The 20,108-nt window shown below is 45.8% G+C and overlaps 1 protein-coding gene across 3 annotated transcripts in view; it reads right to left on the bottom strand.

Moving 5' to 3' along the window:
- LOC126531404 (cell adhesion molecule 3-like) overlaps nucleotides 1-20,108 on the bottom strand; it is a 486,943-nt gene that overhangs the window by 50,636 nt on the left and 416,199 nt on the right. The window lies entirely within an intron of this gene.

Genomic DNA, 20,108 nt, shown 5'->3' on the forward strand with positions numbered 1-20,108 from the left:
GACGCCACTATCTCACCGGCGCACCGTTTGAAAGCGGCATCGCCGATATAGCGCCCGTGCGAGGCCCGCTAAATCACGGGCCTCGCCGCGCGATGACACTTTTACGAGGCCAGCCAGCCGCCTGCGAACCTGGTCCCGTACGGCAGCGACAGACGCCGCCGAAAAGTCGAATTTCGCGGTGCAGCCCGCTGTAAAGCACTGACCTCCCATGCGGGCACCCGCCTTCTTCCCGTCGTCTATCAGCCTCGACTAATCCAGCGTGCTTCTAAAAGAAAAGAAGTCGTGCAAGACAATAAAGGTCCCAAGAGCGCGGACGCACTGAGCGCGCAGAGAACGCTGTCGATGGCACAAGAGGTGGCCTGCTTCCGATAACCTTTTTTTGCAGTACAAACCGTGACCTTTTGTTTGTTTTCATTTTCAGCGCAACTGCTTAACTTCGGGAATAAATGGAAAAAGATTAATCTAGAAGGAGTGCGAGAGCGAATAGCCCTTCGGGCGTTCTCTGTGAGGTGTGGTTTCGACCTAATATATCAGCTGCGACTCTCGAGGGAGGAGCGAACCGTGAGTGACGATATTCTCGCAGCGCTGCGGGCCGGCACTTCATGGAGAGGGTTATGAGGCCGCAATTTAAGCCCTGTCGCATGTGGGCGATAGATTGTCCTCCCACTCGGCCTGTTCATTCGCGGGAAACGCCTTCCTGCGCGAGTCAGATATTTATGGGCGCTGCGCGCGTTATGCCGGTCTTGCCGATCCGAAAGCCTGCACATGCGCCGGGGTTCACATCGACGCGCGCACCCCTTGCCGGCCTTCTTCGGTCTTCGGTTATCTCTCTCTCTCTCTGTATCTCTCTCTCTTCTATCATCGACATTTCTTTGTTCCTGTGCCCCGAGTTTTCCGATCAGCGAGAGATACAGTGGGATGCATGCTATATACAGCTGTTCACAAACGAAATAGCGCTTCTGCAGGGCACTTCTGCAGTTCAGCATGTGTAAGAAATCGCTCTAACTTTGCCATAGCTTGTTCAGAACATGAAAACAAAGTTGTTTGGAATGACAGAATAAATCTCGAAAAGAAAAGAAGAAACGGAGGGTGTCGTGATCTCGTTTTTCTTTCTTGTTAATGCTTTTCTGGTTTCTTCCATTTAAAGAGGTTCAAGTAAATAGGAGACAAAGAGCGTACGTGTGCATGATTAAAGGACAGCGTGAAGGAGCAAAGTGAGAGGCGAAGCGGTCAATGCCAGAGAGAGAGAGAGAGAGAGAGTAGAAAATGCACGAAGGTTAAACAGGATGTGTTTTCAATTCGATACCTTACAAGGGAAGAGAGATTTAGTAGGCAGCAATATAAAACTAAAACACATATGTATTCGTTCACGGAGATCGTTAAGCCGCAAAATGTACTGCTGTGTTTTCATTCCCTACTTATATGCAACGATTGGTCATGTCACTGTTGCAGAATCATCTCCAACAGAAAACGTTCGTGCAACCTGTTGAGCAGAACGGAGTATGGCCAGCCGTCTACACAATATTGTGGGAACTGGCTTAGTACTGCGGTGATTGCGATCCGTCTCCACAATTCAGTGCAATGCAGCTTTTCAGAATATACTTTTGTTACATCCACAGAGAACTTGCCAGCAGAAATATTCACTAGCCGGCCGCCAGTTTCTATTGCTGTATTATAAGAATATTTATTGAGATAACTGTGGAATTGTTTCCAAATCATTTGCTTGTGCGAGGTTGCATCTGAACTGAGGATGACTTGTGTACCCAAGGATTCTGTTTGCTGCGCGGTCAAAGGCAATGCAATTGTGTCCTGCTTCTACGTGCATCGCTTCCGTTTTGGGTCAGCTATTTTTTCGAACTGCTGCCCGACCGCAGTAATTCCCGTAGTGATAGCCGTAACTACGCGCGCAAACCAGATGCGTACACACACACACACACACACACACACACACACACACACACACACACACACACACACACACACACACACACACACACACACTCTCTCTCTCTCATGATACATGTATATATATATACATGTATATATATATATATATATATATATATATATATATATATATATATATATATATATACATGTATATATATATATATATATATATATATATATATATATATATATTATATATGCGTGTGTGTATCAAGATGACCAAGGAAGTCAACTCACTTTGCTGACACAGTCGATTTCGCAAAGTGCTTCACGTCCGCGCAAGAACAGCAGTGGCGATGAAGCTCTACGATACATGCACCTCTAACCCAAGCTATTGTCGACACTACAACTCTACATCGAAGGCAACCGGTCTTCTTTAGCGTGAGCGAGCAACCTTTATTCTTTTATTTTGTTGTTATTGTTCAGTTCTGCAGCTTTCCATCAGTGCTGTCAAACTAAGTTACCTGCAAATTAGATCGTCGAAGTATGAAGGAATAGAGACACTTAGGAAGGCCGAGGATGGGGGAGAAAAAAAAAAGAAAGAAAGGAAAACAATGCTAAGACCGCAAAGCCCGGAACAGCAACTCTATGAAACAAGAGGACGAAGGTGCCATGATCGAAAAGTTTTGGCCCAATATTTGCTTCCACTCCCCCATAGCTCCGCTGTTCCTTTTGCCACGTGGCGGCAAACAAATTCGCTCCCGCCTCACCGGCCCATCCTCCAGGGAAATTGCCTTTACGACCTTCCTTTCACGAGAATCGATGCGCCGAAAGGGAATGAGCATAAAATTGGAAGAAAAGAGCAAGGCAGACGAAGGTAAAGCGGCTGCGGCAGAATCGAAACCGAATGCACATTCACCGCGCTGCAAGGACGGTCTCCCCTTTTCCCTTCGAGTCAGAACAGTCTTCTGAACGCGAAGAGAGCGAAAAATACCGTGAAGGCCCTCAACGCCACACGTGTATACACAGCCTATTCAAAGAGTCTCGGCGTCCAAAACTGGTACTGGGGGTTCCTTCTTTTGAATCCCAGGAGGTGCTAATGAACTGCGCGCTGCGAACGGAGCGAAAACAGGTCTGTAAGACGGCTGGAATTAGATGGGCCTTTAAAACCGCGAGCACGAACGTCCTTAGCAGACCGTTTTCTCAAGATTCGAGAAATGCAGCGAAAGCTAACTTTCTGCACACTTTTACGCGCTTTTGAAAAGAATGAAACAAAAAATTATTCTGTGAGCCTGTCCAACTTATTTGCTCGGTCTTTTATGCATAATAAAGAAAAGGCGGCGGCCATAATATTTTGTGCCCCAGGAATTCAATAAGTTTATTTAGTTTTCTAAGCATAGGGCTCCTTTAGGAGCGAGATCTTGTAAGTAGGCGACCTCTCAGCGATAATAAAGAGAGTGCCTTGGGCAATGGGCCACATGGATCATTCATACGCTGAGATGTTCACGAAACGAAACGTCAACTGTACCGGTGGGCCAAAGGATGCCATATAAATCCATGATATTAAGCAGAACTCAGAATGTCTTGTATTTCCCTATTATATAATGATAAAGTTGAGCAATTTGGCTACCAAGGAGCTGGTCAACACAAGATCTTGACAGAGAAAGGAACTAACGGATGCCAAATAACAAGAGAATAAATAAATAAATATCTGCAATAAGATAAGAAAGAAGACCAAAGAGAAGGAGCTCGCAAAATAACGATCAATGAAGCGACCAAATGGTGACCAGAAATAAAGAACAAGCAAAAATTAAAATCACAAGCAGGCACTAACTTAGGTTCACGTTTTCACTTGGACACTATTTCTTCTATTTAACATTCTTTAGTAGCGTGACCTGTTGTGACCGGCCCTGCTGTGCATGACCTGTGCTGTGTGTTCTGCTTTATTCTTTGAGATTTGTCATCTTGCTCCTTCCTTCATCTTTCCTCCCCTCCTACCTTCCTTCTCATTTCTATGTTTCTGTCTCCTCATTTTTGAAGAGTAGGAGGGCGTTGTGCTCCTTCCGGTGGCAGTAGCCAGCCTGCTCCTCGCATTCCCTTTCCTGGCAACTGTATATATGCTTTCAAAACAAATTAATAATTTCCTGATTTAATGTGGTCGAAGGTAATCGATGTGCCGTTGCTGTAGATGTTGACCAGACCCACATGTGAGTTAAATAAGACGTAAATGTTAACGGTAGCTGCCCGAGCGTGACATACAGATTTCAAAGCAATCTAACAATGAGGACACCAAGAACACGTGGATGCTGCCTGATCATCGGATGTTTGGTGACGCTCTTAAATACGTGATAGCAATAATACCCATTATAAAATCAGGGTATATGATGTCCGCCTCAGCACCCACTTCTACAACCTATTTTGAAATTAACATCAATAAAGCATCGTCCATTAATGAGATCCAGAGGGCTGTCGTGGTCTTTATCATTTTTCTAAATACTACATAATTTTCACCAAGACTTCAAAAGTTTGCCGACATGGCGGCACAAGAACGTCAGGCTCCACAAAATAGTGCGTTCTCTTCTCTCTATTCCATTTACAAAATAGAGCAAAATCACGAATGAAATCATTCGTTTTCTTTTATGCTAATTTAAACAAAATATCTTAAAATCTCGGATTCTGTATTGAAGCATAGATTTCTTCATAAGCACGCATGTTTATGTCTCGAGTTTCTCCAGAAATAGTCGCCTTCAGCGCCATATAAAGTGATACTGGCATACATGAACGCCTAGAGATATTGACACACGTCAACATTGTCAGCGCTTTTACCACTATTGCATTTCTTTTTCAGCGTTCATCTCCACCTATCGCCAAGCACTTTCGTGCGAACGACGTCAGCGGACAAACAAATAAAATATAGATTATACAGCTGAACGCTAAATCGAATATCTTCTCCATTTCAATGAGGTCGCCTCGAGCATCGCGTTCGTAGAAGAGCCTGCGTGCGTGCAAGGAGTGGGGTTATCGTGTAACCGAGGCTCCGTTGCCTGGGGTCGCGTTTTCTTCTTCGTTTTTTTTTTTTTTTTTTACGCCTGCGGTCATGTCAGCCGCCGCCTATAGGATTCATACCTGCGAAGGCGAACCGGATCAATAGCCCGGCCGCCTGCTTGCCTGCCTGCGCCGGACACGCCACCATCAAGCATTGGTGCCAGCATGCATGCAGTGTCACGATGGGTTGTCGGATAAGCGTCGCGTTGGAGAAGGGTGCGCACGGACGATCGAAGAGTGACGCTCACCGCTTCGTCGCGTGCGAGAGAGAGAGAGAGAGAGAGAAGGTGAAGGGAACGGGTTGGAGCTTGAACTTCGGTATTCGCATATCTCTTCCGCCCCCCCCCCCCCCCCCCCGGCCCATATCGACCAGGAGCTTATAGCTCTCCGCTCTGTCTTCCGCGTTGGGCCGGAAAATGCGCCCTCGCGGCTGCCCACAGGTAACGCTACGCCCGCCTGCACACCTGCGTGCTCCTCCATTTGGGGCAGATTCGGTGCCCTTTGCTGTCGCCACGAGTCTACGAGTCAGCGGAGCTGAGCTTCACTCTGCTATAGGGTGCAGCGAGTTTCCCCTACCTTCAAGTTGGCAGGAGAAAGGTGTTTCAAAGAAAACAAATACCTGTATGCAGCTCAGATGCAAAGTATACAACACACCGAGGTACTCTATAAGGGTAGCGCGCTGCATCGTAGAAAAAAAGAACAAAAGAACATTTGTGACGTTTCGGATTTCGGCACCCGTACGGAAAAGCACGCATGGACAAGAAATTTAAATGTGCGATACCAACCCTCACCTCTTCCCCCTTAATACGCACGCACGCACGCACTCGCTCTCTCTCTTCTTCTCCCTAATTCCTTGGGTTATTTTGCAATAGACTTAAAGGAAAAACTACCAGGCACTGTGTAAATTTCACAATACATTTGCGCTGTCCAAACTGTCCAGGTATTGCGACGAATCGATAAGGTAGCGTAAAAGCTTGTGTCGTCGGTGCTACAGGCAGAGTAACAGAAAACATTACACTCCTTATGCATAAGGAACAGCAGTCACAGTAAATAGAACCCTTAGCAAACAGAGCGCCTATATTTGGATTGTACTCGTATTTTCCTTTCAGTGGAGGAATGGAAATCCGTCTGGAGGAACCCATACAAACGAATACTAGATAAGATTGGGTTGGCTCAAGCATTTCACAAAGAGCTGTTCCTCTATACACCAGAGCCCAATGTAGCTTGAAAGACTCCATATAAGTTGGGCGTTCTATAACAAGAAAATAACCCTTCATTGATTCTGCAAGCTTTGGCCACGGAAGGGAGCGTTAAAGGAGTATTGAAAGCGTGATTCAGGCTGTCTATTCTCATACAGCTTCAGAGAAGAGCACAAAAGGTACAGCGACATGTCGGAGCCCAATCAAACATGTCTTTTTTATGCTTGTCTATGAGACCTAACTTTTCAGTCCCACGCGACAAGCCCCTGGACAACACGATGTAAGCAAATACTGCGCCTGGGCGGAAAGAAAAAGAACTAAAATATGTCAAGTGCTATTGCACCTTCAGCTCGAAAAAATAAATTGTGATGACTTTGAACTTTACGGTAAGCTTCCCGGCGCATGGGGATTACTAATGTGAAGCCAGTTTCGTAGTGCAAACCTATGTGGCGTGCGACAAGCTAAACGTTGCATTCTCAACGAAGAAAAATCACGCGAACGGAATGTGTAGACCAAATTCAAATAGGAGGTTCAGACACAAGGAGAAACAAATGCATGCAGACATGAGGCCTCCAAGCCACGGCATTCCTTTGCCGCTCAGTGACATAACATTCTCACTTGGCCCTTGCTCCGAGGACAGACGTTTTAGTAAAAAAAGAAAAAGAAAAAGGAAAACAGATAAAGGTGAAAAGAAATAGACAGATCTATGTTAACCAGAACGTGGGTGCCAATCACGAGCACAGGAAGTCGCGATTTCAAGCGCTATTTCAATGCTGGTCCCGACACACACATGTCCAGATTACACAAGGGAAAAATATTAAAATATAAACAAAGACCCGCGTAGAAAAAGTGGCGCGTGTGACGCAAGGTCTAAGCCTGAGTCTTCCGGGAGTGTCTCGAATAGAAACAAAAACTGGCGTCGTTTTAAGCAGACTAGAGAGCAGAAAGGGGGCCTACCAAGGGCTGAGTGCATGACAAGTCGGGACTCAAATCAAACGGATAGACAAAAATCGACCCCCTTCTAGAAATGCGACGTTCGCCGAAGCATGAACAAAGTTTACCCCCCACTGTCTACAGACATGAAGAGCCCGGGAGGGAGACGAGTGGCTGGGCTTAAAAATCTCTCGATAGCGACGTGTGCGCCTCACAACGGCTATGAGAAGAAAAGGCGAGCAGAGAAAGGACAGAAACGAAATAGGGAGGCTGGGAACGAGGGGAACGCGGCGTCGCTCTTCAGGCGCCCTCCCTTCTTAACAAAACCATCTGCCTCAGCGGCGGCAGCGGCGGCCACAGCATGGGCGGTGGAGGACGGCGAGGAGGAATCGCTCAGCTGGCTGGGTGCCCCCGAAAGGGCATTCTTCACTTTCTGCGCAAGAGGCTCCTTCATATTTCATGAATGCGCAGCTAGCTCCTCGTGGGCTGCGAGCGCTCTGCGCGGAGCTCCTCAGCAACGACGGCAAAAGCCTGACGGGTGAACGAAGTTGCGTCGGCTGTGATAAAGGCAGGGTGAGGGCCCACGGCTCGCTTCGCTCGGCGTGCAATTTTCTAGGAAGAAACGCTGTAGACGGTGAGGCCTGCCATGAGGGGGGTTCTAGCATGACGTAACCATTTTTCCCGACAGGAAGGAAAAAGGGGAAAAGGAAAGGCAGGGAGGTTAACCAGTTTAGCTTAACCGGTTTGCTACCCTACACATGGGAGCGGGATGGGGGGGATGAAACATGGGGAGGAGGGAGAGAGAGAGCACATAACAGCACACACATCGTCAGTTACAGTCCGTCGCTCTTGCGCGGTACGTGATATCAAAACACCGCACTTCTCCTCAGCTCTTTCTTTAACTTCCTCACTTTTCGGGAAAAGCAGCTCCGTTTCACGAAAGGGAATATGATTATTATTTTTGAGTTCGCCACTCCAGCCTGGTCTCCCCACCAAAATTACTTATTTAACATGCTAGAATCAATCCAAAAGCCGCACGCTTCATTTCCCGGAATTATGACTACCGTTCTACGTAACTCAAATAAAGATTCACCTTTCACTTCAGCTGCTAAGTAATCGTCGCGACATAGCTTTTTTGTCATTATTTCTTAAATACGCCCACCACACTAACAAACATTCCCTACACCTAGAAACGTCATCGCACACGTCGCACAGACTACACAATCATCATAGCTTCACGCGCATCTATGGTAAAACAGAAGCATTTAACTCGTCTGCAACAGCACGTGCCATTCGGCTCTGGAACAACCTCCCCGACAACATAGTTGCGGAAACTGACCGTGAAAAATTCAAGCAGTCACTCAACTCGCTTGATCCTTGTTAACCAATAACATCACACTCACTGTTGTGTGTTATTTTTTTCTACCTTTTACTTGCACTGTTATACGTTTGTTACAAACTTATAGAGTTCCTTTTTATTGTACTCATATGCAGCTTTATGTAGCTAATATGTTTCTCTGACTTTTAGGCTGTGCATTTGGCTGGTGTTTTCTTTTTATTAATATTGTTACTAGATTGTATGTAATTGATTATATGCCCCCCTTACTCAATCCCCATGTAGGGGCCTTGTAAGGTATTTTACAAATAAATAAATAAAAATAAATAAATAATTATTATTATTATTATTTTAATGCAAGCAACACTGTGAAGCTTTGGAAATAGCGCTTCCACTCCGCTGAGAATCTTTCAAGCGCCCGCAACATTCCCTGGCCAGCCGAACATATGTGGTGTATGTGACCATTTGCACAAGCCGTCGATTTAGAAAAGAGGGTTCACCTGCCGCCTCCGTTTCTGCCTTTCGTCCGATGGTGTTGACGACTCAGGCCGGAGAAGGAAGCCTGTGGCGTGTTACGTGAGGTCAGCGCAGAGCATTCACTTGGCCGTATCGTTACGTTGTGGAGTCTGGATAGTGGCAACTGGCCGCGCCTAGCTACTTATTAGCTCGGTCAGAATTATTAAGGGAATAGTGTTAAACTTACTAAAGGGGCTACTAATTCTAAACGAGCTACCCGAGTTCAAACATAACCAGTCAGCCATTAGCTTCCTTATAAAAAACGCGAGTCAGTAGGTTTCTTGCGTTTAGAAAGATCGCAGGCAGGAACGCCGAAAAATAGTCTTGCTCAAGGACTGTGATTGCTTCTTCCTAGAAAAAAGGTGATCAAAAGAACCATGAGATCCGTGGTTAAAAGGATTCTGTCTACACGTCTGACAACTTTTTTTTCTCTCGCACCCTCTCAATGCTTGTAAGCTTGCATCTTAAAGGACGCTTCTGCAATTAAAATTTATGGCAATACGTATATTTATACGTTAAACAATGAGAGAATAAGACAGTGATGAGCTCGGGAAGTGCATAATTGTGCTGTGAAGAACGAATTGTGATTACTATGGGAAGCTAGGCAGAGAAAAGGTGTGGGTGGTGATCCTTGTCAGCACCATTGCTAGATGACCTTAGGTGGCATTGGTATCACTAGCTATTACTGACTGATTAATACTATTGCATTTAGGATGAACAAAACAAATTAAGAACATGAAAAAATATAGAACAAAGGCACCATCTTGGGCTGAGATTTTCAACCGGTCTGACGGCCTTGACAAGGTTACTTAACGAACTGTAGTAGTCCGCACACACTTGTGCTAGAAGCACCGCTTGTGAGGGGATTAAGTTGTAAGGAGCGAGCAAAGCGCATAGAAAGAGGGAACACCGACTTGAGGAATGTTAGGAGATGGGTTGTGATAAGCACATTCGCCCCAGAAACAAAATGACCCGTTGCACCGCGCATTAAACGCATTCTCGTCGCCCCCTTCACTTTGCCTAATGGTTTCGTCTTGCATTCGAGACTGCGAAGTTTTCGCTTAGCAAAGTAGACAAATCGACCATATCTTAGTCATACGGAAAGAAATCGCTCTGCTTGAAGGAACGATTCCCTTCCCTCTTCATTTTAAGGTCCCCGAAGCCGACGTGGCTGTACGGAAAACCGTGCGAGTCCGGGACAAAACGCCGATGTGGGCAGTGTAATGGTCCAATGCAAAACAGGACAGACGACGAAAACGCCGGCAGTGCTCCCGACGTGTCGTTAGGTTGATGTCCCAGGAGCAGAAGAAGCGACGTGGCTATTTCGAAGGAGGCCGCAGGCTCGGCGCATGCGACGTAATCATGTTTTGCATACCAAGAAAAGGAGAAAGCAATTTGCCCGAGATAATAGCCCGGCGGAGGCCGTGAAGGCGAGCTTGGGAATAACTGAACGTAAGCGCAGCCCTGTGGGAATTTTCTTTTTCTTGATTTGAAGATTAAGTATGTTATTGTGCGTGTTTGGCAAGCGCGCTTGCCATCACGTCGAAGAAATAGGAACGATAATTATTAAAAGCCAAGAAGGTTGTATACCAGGCACAGCTCGGCTTCTTCCCTTATTTACAAAAAATAGGTGCAAGCTTTCACCATTGAGCGGTTAGACAGTGCTTTAAATAGATACACCAATGTGCCCCGGGGAAGGGAGAGACAAAACTGATAAGAAAGAAAAACACAGGGAGTTAGATCAGGTTGAGCCGGTTTAGCTAACAGGCACAGACGAAGGGGGAAGATTGGGCTAAAAGATGAGCATAGGAGAGAAGAAAAGTTCACAGTATAAGTGCAGTGGTCGTGCATCAGAAGCAATCAAAGTGTCTTATGCCTATTACGTTGAACTGCACGAGAGGCATAACAAACGGCAAGAAAAATTGCAGTTTCACCCGGAGTGCGAATGAGTCACAGCTATACCTATGTACTAGGCCTCCAACTAATGTTCGAAATTACATACAGTATACGTTCGCTACGGCATGCAAACAATACAGGAGTATGCTTAAACGGCTTTAAATGGGGTTTTGTAAGTAGCTGGGGCCGATTTCACAAAACTGTTCTTGCGTGAGTGCTCTTCGCCATTGGCCGGTCACCTTCGTTAACCATATGTCAAGCGTCAGGGTTGGCTATCAAAATCTTTCTTTCAAATAAAGAATACTAGCGTATAGGAAGGAGCTTTAGGTGAATATTGGCTCTGACTTGTCCAGTGCACATGTACTGGGACCCAGTCCTGTACTGAGCTAGATCTAGACGACGGAGGGATGACCAGTGTCCACAGACCATCACGCTGTTCGGGCCGGTTACGAACTTCGCAGTTTCCCTACGTTAGGCCTAGGCACAGCGTATACTCTGAACCATGGTCACCAGGACATTGTGCGGCGAAGGGCTTGCTACAGGATGTTTGTTACCCTTATATGCGAGCGTCGCTAAAGCTTGTGCTGACGTTCTTCGGATAATAAATTGTGGCCATCGCGCAGCCTTGTTCCAAGCTCCTTCCTACAGAGAGTTTTGCAGATCCATGTTTGTTGCGTAGCTTCGCACTGAAACTTTCATCCAACTACTTAAAAAAAAAAACATTATATGATACCAGTTTCTCATTGGCATGACCGTACTAGTATACTATTGCCAATGATACGCGGTAACAAACAAGAACAATATAAACGGTTCCTGCTCAAAAAACTAAAAATGACGTCGCCGAGTTAGCAAACGAAAGTGCTAACGTCACTCTGAATGCAACTCGAAAAAATGTCTTAACAGCTAGCAATTGCTACTTAAATAAGGGGGGAAATAGAGTCGTCTAACACGCGGGATTTGCGGAGCATAATATCGTTGCTAAATGTGATATCGGTAAGGAGGGCTACCACAAATTCCTGTTAAGTAAATGCTAAAAAAAGAAAACAAAATATCGAACCTAATAATCAAAAAAAGGCATGTTTACCTTTTCTTCCTTCACGTTTGTTTTTCCTTTGAAAGTGGGCTGCTGAAGTGATATCTAAAGAGAGCTGCTCGAATCACAAGTTATTCGTCATGTTTGCTGAACCACAATGCGGTGCGACAGAAAAAAAATAAGGCTGGTTTCTGGCACTTTAATTAAGCATTACGTGAGATAGTGCTGAATAAAACTTTGATATGATATATTGTAGGCTGCTCTGAATGCTGACATTTTATTTTCTCGAAATACATAAGTTTTTCACAACTGGTGTTATTAAAGAGCTTACGCCAAGCTACAGAGTTAGGTTTGTGACGAACGAAGCTTCGGATTCCTGAAAACAGAACTAGGTGTTTACAGTGAGCTTTACTTTCATGCAGTCATTATTTGAGTGAAGCACTGTGAAGTAGGCATTTCCAACCTCTCCACCTTTTTCTCCTCTCCGGCCACTCTTTTCACTCGAAGAGAATTAATAACCAGCTTATACCTTGACTTCATCTACTCACTACCGCTATAAGTTTATGTTCTTGTCGCCATGATTTAAAAAAAAACAATTGAAGCACAATACTAAGCAGGCACATGAGAATCGCGCTACACTTTGATGGGGGCCGGCTTCTGGTGCCATAATGTAGGAAAGGCTTGAAATGTTTTGAGACTTTCCCGTCATACCTAATGGCGGGAAATATAGGCGAATTTTTCTAATGTATGATAACCGTTCTCAATGAAAGAGAAAAAATCACGGCGTGTACGTCTGGCTAACGAAACGCACGAATGTTGACATTAGGTTTCTTTTTTTTTTACTGAACTAAATTTTAACGTAAACCATTTATACGATTGTTGTAAAATTTCGTTTTCTACTTAATAACGAGGATAATGACTTCACTGTTAAAGGCAGTTTGACTAAATTCAAATAGTCATCATGTTAAATAGATTCTGATAGGCCCCGCTTTCGAAGCGCAGCCTTCAGCTGAATGCACCTTTCGAAAAATGACTACTTCTGCATTCAATCAGCGATCATACTGCAACTAAGAGAAAGCAAGCCGCTCGCCAAATTACGCCTCTAACTTCTGCGCATCACGCCACAGCGGTGACTTCGAGGCGGCATAACGCCGCAACCTGCAAACACCATCGTTACATTTTGCTGCACGCGGTACGTGAAGATAAAGTTATTTTTATATCTATGTCCTTATCGCAGCGATGTAATGGCTGGCAGCCGCAAACGGGCGGGGTTGCCGCACATCGTTTATACGCATGGTACGCTAAAGCTCTCCTGCAGCCGAAGCTATAGTAGTGAGCTAATGAGTTCTAAAGTGCTCGGCAAACTAAAAACAGCGAATAGTGCCAAGAACGAGAAACCTAGAACAGAACAAGCGCAACTGCAGGCTCACCAGATTTACCTGCTGAAATTAGGATTTTCTTCGTCAGATCGCTGACCGGTAGAACCATTTCCGCCCATTAGAAGCGACCCGGAAAGAATGTTTGCGCGCGGGTACAATGAGCTGACTTTTTTTTTATTGGCCGCGTGTTCCGCAGACCAGAATTCCAGGGCTTCAATTAGGGCCGAAACACCGAGGTCACGCAGAACTGACCTGCGCATGCGACCACAAAAGCTCTATGCTCCAAGCCTTTCATGAGTGTTTTCGTGTTTTCGTGTTTGCGTGTTTGCATGCGTGCGTGCGTGCGTGCGCGCGCGCGCTTGTGTGTGTGTGTGTCTGTGTGTGAGTGAGTGTTTGTGTGCCTGTGTCTGTCTGTCTGTGTGTGTGCGTGTGTGTGTGTGTGCGTGTGCGTGTGGTTAGTATGGTCGCATGAATTTGGTGTGTGCTGTGTGTTTAAGGGCGCGTGTCTATGGGCACGCGCACATGCGTGTATTTGTTTTTGTGTACTGAAGTGACGCCTGATGAGTTTTCTTTAATTCCTGCGCGTACACGCATTTATAGGCACTTGCTTGTGCTTGGGTGTGTGTGTGAGCATGTTATGCGTATGTCCATAAAGAAATCTAGCCTTGGCGGCTCCGCCTCTCAAAAGTTCAACCTTTAGCCTTTTATTTGTTTATTTGTTGTTTTTTTATGTTTAGTGTGAAGAGTGTCAAAATGAAACAAAAAAAAAATGTATGTGTGTGAAGTGTGGGAAGCCGGTCACGTTGTTGCGGTGTGCATACGTATATATATATATATATATTTACTGCTACTGGCGGTGGTCTGCTCCAGGCGACCGTCAAATACAAGTCGCTCCTCGAAGAGGCAGGTGCTGTATTGACTTCGCAAGACTTCGCATATGGGGAACGCGGTGTAAATCACGGATCCGAGACACCAAATAAGTGCGACGTGTTGCTAACGCATTTATCTCGACTTTACCGCTAAATCACCACGATTTGTTTTTCCGTGACTTCTCTCCAACTTCGTTTTACTTAGGGTTGACGCGTTTTGCTTGCTTATGGTAAGCACGTAATTGGGTTATGGAATAACATACCTTTAGCATGGCATCTTCCGACACCGATGTCATCATCATCATCATCAGCCTGGTTACGCCCACTGCAGGGCAAAGGCCTCTCCCATACTTCTCCAACAACCCCGGTCATGTACTAATTGTGGCCATGTCGTCCCTGCAAACTTCTTAATCTCATCCGCCCACCTAACTTTCTGCCGCCTCCTGATACGCTTCCCTTCCCTTGGAATCCAGTCCGTAACCCGTAACCCTTAATGACCATCAGTTATCTTCCCTCCTCATTACATTTCCTGCCCATGCCCATTTCTTTTTCTTGATTTCAACTAAGATGTCATTAACTCGCGTTTGTTCCCTCACCCAATCTGCTCTTTTCGTATCCCTTAAAGTTACACCCATCATTCTTCTTTCCATAGCTCGCTGCGTCGTCCTCAATTTAAGTATAACCCTTTTCGTAAGCCTCCAGGTTTCTGCCCCGTAGGTGAGTACTGGTAAGACACAGCTATTATACACTTTTCTCTTGAGGGATAATGGCAACCTGCTGTTCATGATCTGAGAATGCCTGCCAAATGCACCCCAGCCCATTCTTATTCTTCTGATTATCTCCGTCTCATGATCCGGAAATGAGACCGATGTACTCAGTTTGAAATAGAAAAACTGCAGTGGCGCAGATAACGTGATTGGTATTACACGGCACGGAGGATGAAGATAAACGGAAACACATTTGAATGTATTATTGTCAACTGTCCTACTCAAGAAAAAGATTTAAAGAAAGCTCTGCCATTGTGTTCAATTAGATGCACTAACAATGAATGAGCAAATATTTGAGCAAATTTTACAGCCCTTGCTCTACTTCGTTAAATTCTTATATTAACGGTTTACAACGAAACACTAAAACAAAACATGAGAGTGTGCGGTGGTATTGATAAAGAATATTTTGATCTGTGATTGCTAACGTACGTCTGTGTTTTCCTTTTTTTAACAGAAGGAGGAGGAGGAGGAGGAGGAGGAGGAGGAGGAGGAGGAGGAGGAGGAGGAGGAGGAGCATGTTGTGATTTACTGACAGACCTAACCTTGCAAAACCTGCAGACAATGGCTCCGCGCAAGCACCCTTCACTAACTTTTTTAATTATGGAAAGTCGCCAGGCACACTAAATCAGTCTGGCTTCCACTGTTACCATTTATATTTTTTTGGCCCGTTTCAGGAAATAAACGTTTTGTTGACGACAAATAGCTAGCAAAAAAATGCCTTCCAAACGGTGCAGTGCCTTAGAAAAGTTATACGAGACATTTAATCGAATCGCACCATAAAGTCTACTGTTTGAAAAAAAAAAGAACTCAATAAAAACGTGACAGAATTCCTATAACAATTTTTTGAGGGCATAAACAATTAAGCCAGCCACTGTGGGCCTTGATGGGTGCGCGCTTTAATATACGAACCAAGCCAATTGTGAGCTCGTATGGTTGTCGGTATAGTGACGTCTGTTTAACACACCTTTGTTTATAGCAGCAATGCAGAGCTGCTGCGACTGCTCCAAAGTCCAACACTGCTGTGCCTAGGCTCGCAAGGCTTTCGTATCGTCAACGCGCCGGCCTTCACAAAACGCGTTCACATGCATAAAGCGTCGCGTTAGGTATACCACACCACTGCATTATGGTAATTGGTAGCCGTGCGTGCGACGAATAGTTTATCGTTTCTAACGCGAAGGTATATAGCGGCTCTAGCACAACATGTCGATAATTCGAGTTCTCGTCGCGTAATTGGTTGTGCGGGCGCCAGCTGCGAAAGGTAGAAAAGACTTGCCAGTCACCTTTCAGTGCCTAATTTCTTACCATCAATACCAGGAAGGGAAATTCACAGAAGGCAATTTGTCCCTCTCAATACACGCACTTCTAATGCAATAATGAAATGCCCACTCCTGGCGCACCATCATCGCTAGTTTAGCAGGAGGTTGCTTAGAGAACATACAGTGCACAAACATTGTCACTGGTGTATACAGGAGACATTTCCAGAAATAAATTGGACTACCGTCGATACGCTTACTTTGACCCGCGCGCAGTCCTTGCATGGCGTGAGCTGAAATATCTACACGACATTCGGCTTACCATTCTGGGTCTACTTATACGTCGGCTTCGTAGTTCTAACCCGTGGGGAAGAACTTTAGTATAAATGTGCTCTCTTCCCTGACTCTGGATTTTCATCCTTTCCACAGCGTCGGTTAAGATGACTACAGCAGTGATACTACAGCAGTGGGACATGGAGCAGTAGCATCATCTTCTAAGGGCATTTGTATATCACGCCTCGATTGTGTCTCCATAGAATAAGAGCCAGGTCAGGTTATGTCCCGTCGGAGACCACTGCACTGTTTCGGCCACTCGGCCTTTTCGTAGGTGACAGAAACCCAATCGGGTCTTTTTTTTTTTTTTTTTTAGTCACTTCTGCTCATGTGAGTCGAATGTCGCATACTCATGCTGAACACGTGCTAGTTGTTCCTTCCATATTTTCAGAAATGTACATAGATAACAGCTGTGCAAACTTTGTAGCCCGCAGCTATGGGCCTCGTAGGTATACTTGTATGCGACATTTTTGTCCTGTCACAAATAAAGGTTGCGCTGCTGCAGTTGTTACGAATGTCAATGCGTGTTTAAATCAACCCGGCGAGCAGCACGGCGGCGTACAAAAGGCTTACCTTTTATTTTTTTGTGAAAGATTTACATCAACAAAACGTTTCACATGACACGAGTGGGCGTTTAAACACTATAAAGCATCCTAGACGCAAGATACTATGGCGGGAGTGGCAAATAGTGTGTGATATGACAGGCGTCAATTAGTGCACACTATCTTGCGGATGAAAAGAAAAGATGTCGGTGTGTGGCTTCCATTTCATCAGATCACAAGAAGGTCGGCTTGTCGACCCTCTCTCACTATAGGACTCGGAGCCCCGAGCAGCTATAGAAAAGGCGCCAGTGTCGCAATAGAGAAGTTCCCCCGACGAGGACACCGCTGCTTCAAACGGCAGCGGTATAGGTCTCTGGAAGCCGTGTACACACGCGGCGCTCCCATGAGAGCACTATCCATCATGCCAGCGGAAGCAACTCTCTGTCGGTTTCCTGGCGTTTCGTTGCACGGCCATAGCCAGGCGGTTAGCTATAGCACGACGATAGCCTAGCACGACGAGGTGACAGCCCTTCGAAGCCTAGGATGATGCTGTTTACAGTGGCGCATTTGCGTTGAATATGCTGTAGGAAATTGTAGGGAGAGAGAGAGAGAGGAAAGAGGAAAGGTGGGGAGGTTAACCAGAGCGGAATATCCGCTTTGCTACCCTACGCTGGGGGGAGAAGGGAGGGGACATAAAGTGATAACAAAGTAGATATAAAGAAATAAAGAAAGGAGCGTATACATACAAACACAGTCGGTCACTGTCGCCGCATACTGCCACCGGTTTGTTTTGGGTACATGGACTCGCGAACACGTATTCGAAAAACGTTGCAGATACATCCAGGTAACAAAAATACCTGAGCGCTCATTTTGGTGTCAGGTCGCCCGTAGGAATAGGCTGTTTCGCACAGGGCCATCAATCTACAAGGCAGCTTAAAGAAGCACTGCTACCCCTAGCTGAATTCGAAACGAATCTCGATCGTCAAGCTTTCCTAGCCACATGACGTCGTGCGTCTGTATAGGAAAAGTTTTTTGTTTGAAAATTGTACACAACAAAGTGGGCTTTAATTACGATCGCTTGCTCTATATTATCCTAGGTGCGAAAAGGGTGAACATTAAAATAGAACTCAGCTCACAGGTAAGCAGTTGCATATAGCTGAGCGGCGGGTTTGAAGCCCTATAAGGTTACGTGAAGGCGCAGTACCAATAACAAATATGTCCACATAGTAAAAAGCAGTTTTAGTGTGCTGTGATGAAAACAAAGCGCGCGCGCTCTCACCAGTGGCCTAATCACTCATATGACTTCTAAAAAATGTCTCGTAAGCCGTATTGCACACAAAACACTTCTCGCCAGCAATTAAAATAGGAGCGCATTGAATATGTGATCTTCACGAAAATAAGCAAGAATTAGTTGCTCTGTGATAAGTGGTGAGTTTGTCCTATCATTCTGGTGATTGCGACTGACTGGCCTTATGTTTAGATAGGCAGATGATCATCTGTATGCTGACCAAGCTATTGTAGACACTAAGTCTTCGCGACACGTCTATCATGCCTCGAGGCTTTCAGTGCAGAGACGTTGCAAACAAACTGGTATTGAAGGAAGAGAAAAATAACATTAGCGAGACAAGCGTGCACGTGTGCGCAAAGCTGTCTTTCTTTTTTTAGACGCGTGATGTCTTCAAAACGCTTCTTAGAATGACTTCGAGAAGGCAACCCGTTGAGCTTCACGTGCATGCTATATCAGTTCCGGCATGTCCTCAATATACACGTGTTGTCGCATTTTTTTCTGCACGCTGAGCGTCATTCCCGTTCCCACCTCTCTGCATCATTCGTCACACTAATTGCAGTTCTACTATACTCCACGGGCCACTTTCGCAACAGTACGCAGCGAATTTAAAGTGCGCGGGTAGCTTTCGACTGGGTCTGTACGCTCCCGGGAAACGGAGAATAATTGAGCGCGAATCGTCAAGTTCGAGCCGACGACGAACATTTCAATGAACCAAGACCGCTTGAGTGGCGCTCCACCTCTACACTGCGCCATCTCCATTTTAAATGGAGCATACGCCCCCCCTCCCCCGCCCCGCCCTTTCTCGCGAGCTTTCTTTCAATGAGAGAACTAGGCTGCATCTCTTGAGATGAAGTACACTCTTCAACAGGGAAGCTAGACAGGCCAGCGTCAGCAAACCTGCGTACAACAAGTCACGTAGCGCCCCGGGGCCGGAGTTCCGGTATTTTCGACTGACCGCGATTTATATCTGAGCGTGAAGAGGAACGGTCATTAAATGAGCTACGATGTTCTGGCACGTGTCGAGCACCTTGCAGGTGCTTGTTATATTTTGTTCCGATCCCCTTTGTTTCCACGAGGACGTTGCACATAGAAGAGCACAAGGGACAGCAACGGCCGCTGGATAAAAAAAAGACATTTTTATCCAGCGGCCGTGGGACAGCGTCTGTCCATATTGAGGAGGGGATAATGAACTCATATATAGCTAGTACGTCGGTTTCAGCCCTCGTGAGATTTGTTATCTTGTTTGACGTGTTATTTCGAAATTATTAAACAAATGCTGCCCTCCTATTTGAGGAAAGAAAAAGTCAAGGGCACTTTGGTATTCCTACGCATATGAATGCGAAAGCATGGCGGCACCTTCCCGACGACGACTCATTTTACGAAACATAATGATATTGTTTTAACCTTGCCTTGTAGTATTTATCGCATCACGTGCCTCGGCCTCGTTTGCATACTTGCGTGCACGTCTACAGGAGCCGGGCGCCACTACTGACTGAGAAGTCCAAGTCGAAGGTTCGTCCATCGGAGTGCACAACAGAACTCACCACCTCACCGAAATCACCGCACCGACTGGCAATCGGTCAGTGCCATCATTGCCGTCGCAGAGGAAGGGACAGTATGGGAACACTGGCATGACGAGCGGCATCGGAGCCCACTGTGGAACAAGACGTCGTCCAACGCACGTGCAGCGGCACGAACGGGTCTCTGTAACTGCGTGACTTCTTGTAACATCTCCGGCCACGCCAGCGGATTTTCCGCTTCATGAGCCATATAATGTTTTCGGATTAAAAACTAAGCACGGGAAACACATGGGACAAAAAACGGGCACA

The sequence above is a fragment of the Dermacentor andersoni genome, chromosome 5, assembly GCF_023375885.2.
Source record: "Dermacentor andersoni chromosome 5, qqDerAnde1_hic_scaffold, whole genome shotgun sequence".
Taxonomy (NCBI): Eukaryota; Metazoa; Arthropoda; class Arachnida; order Ixodida; family Ixodidae; genus Dermacentor; species Dermacentor andersoni.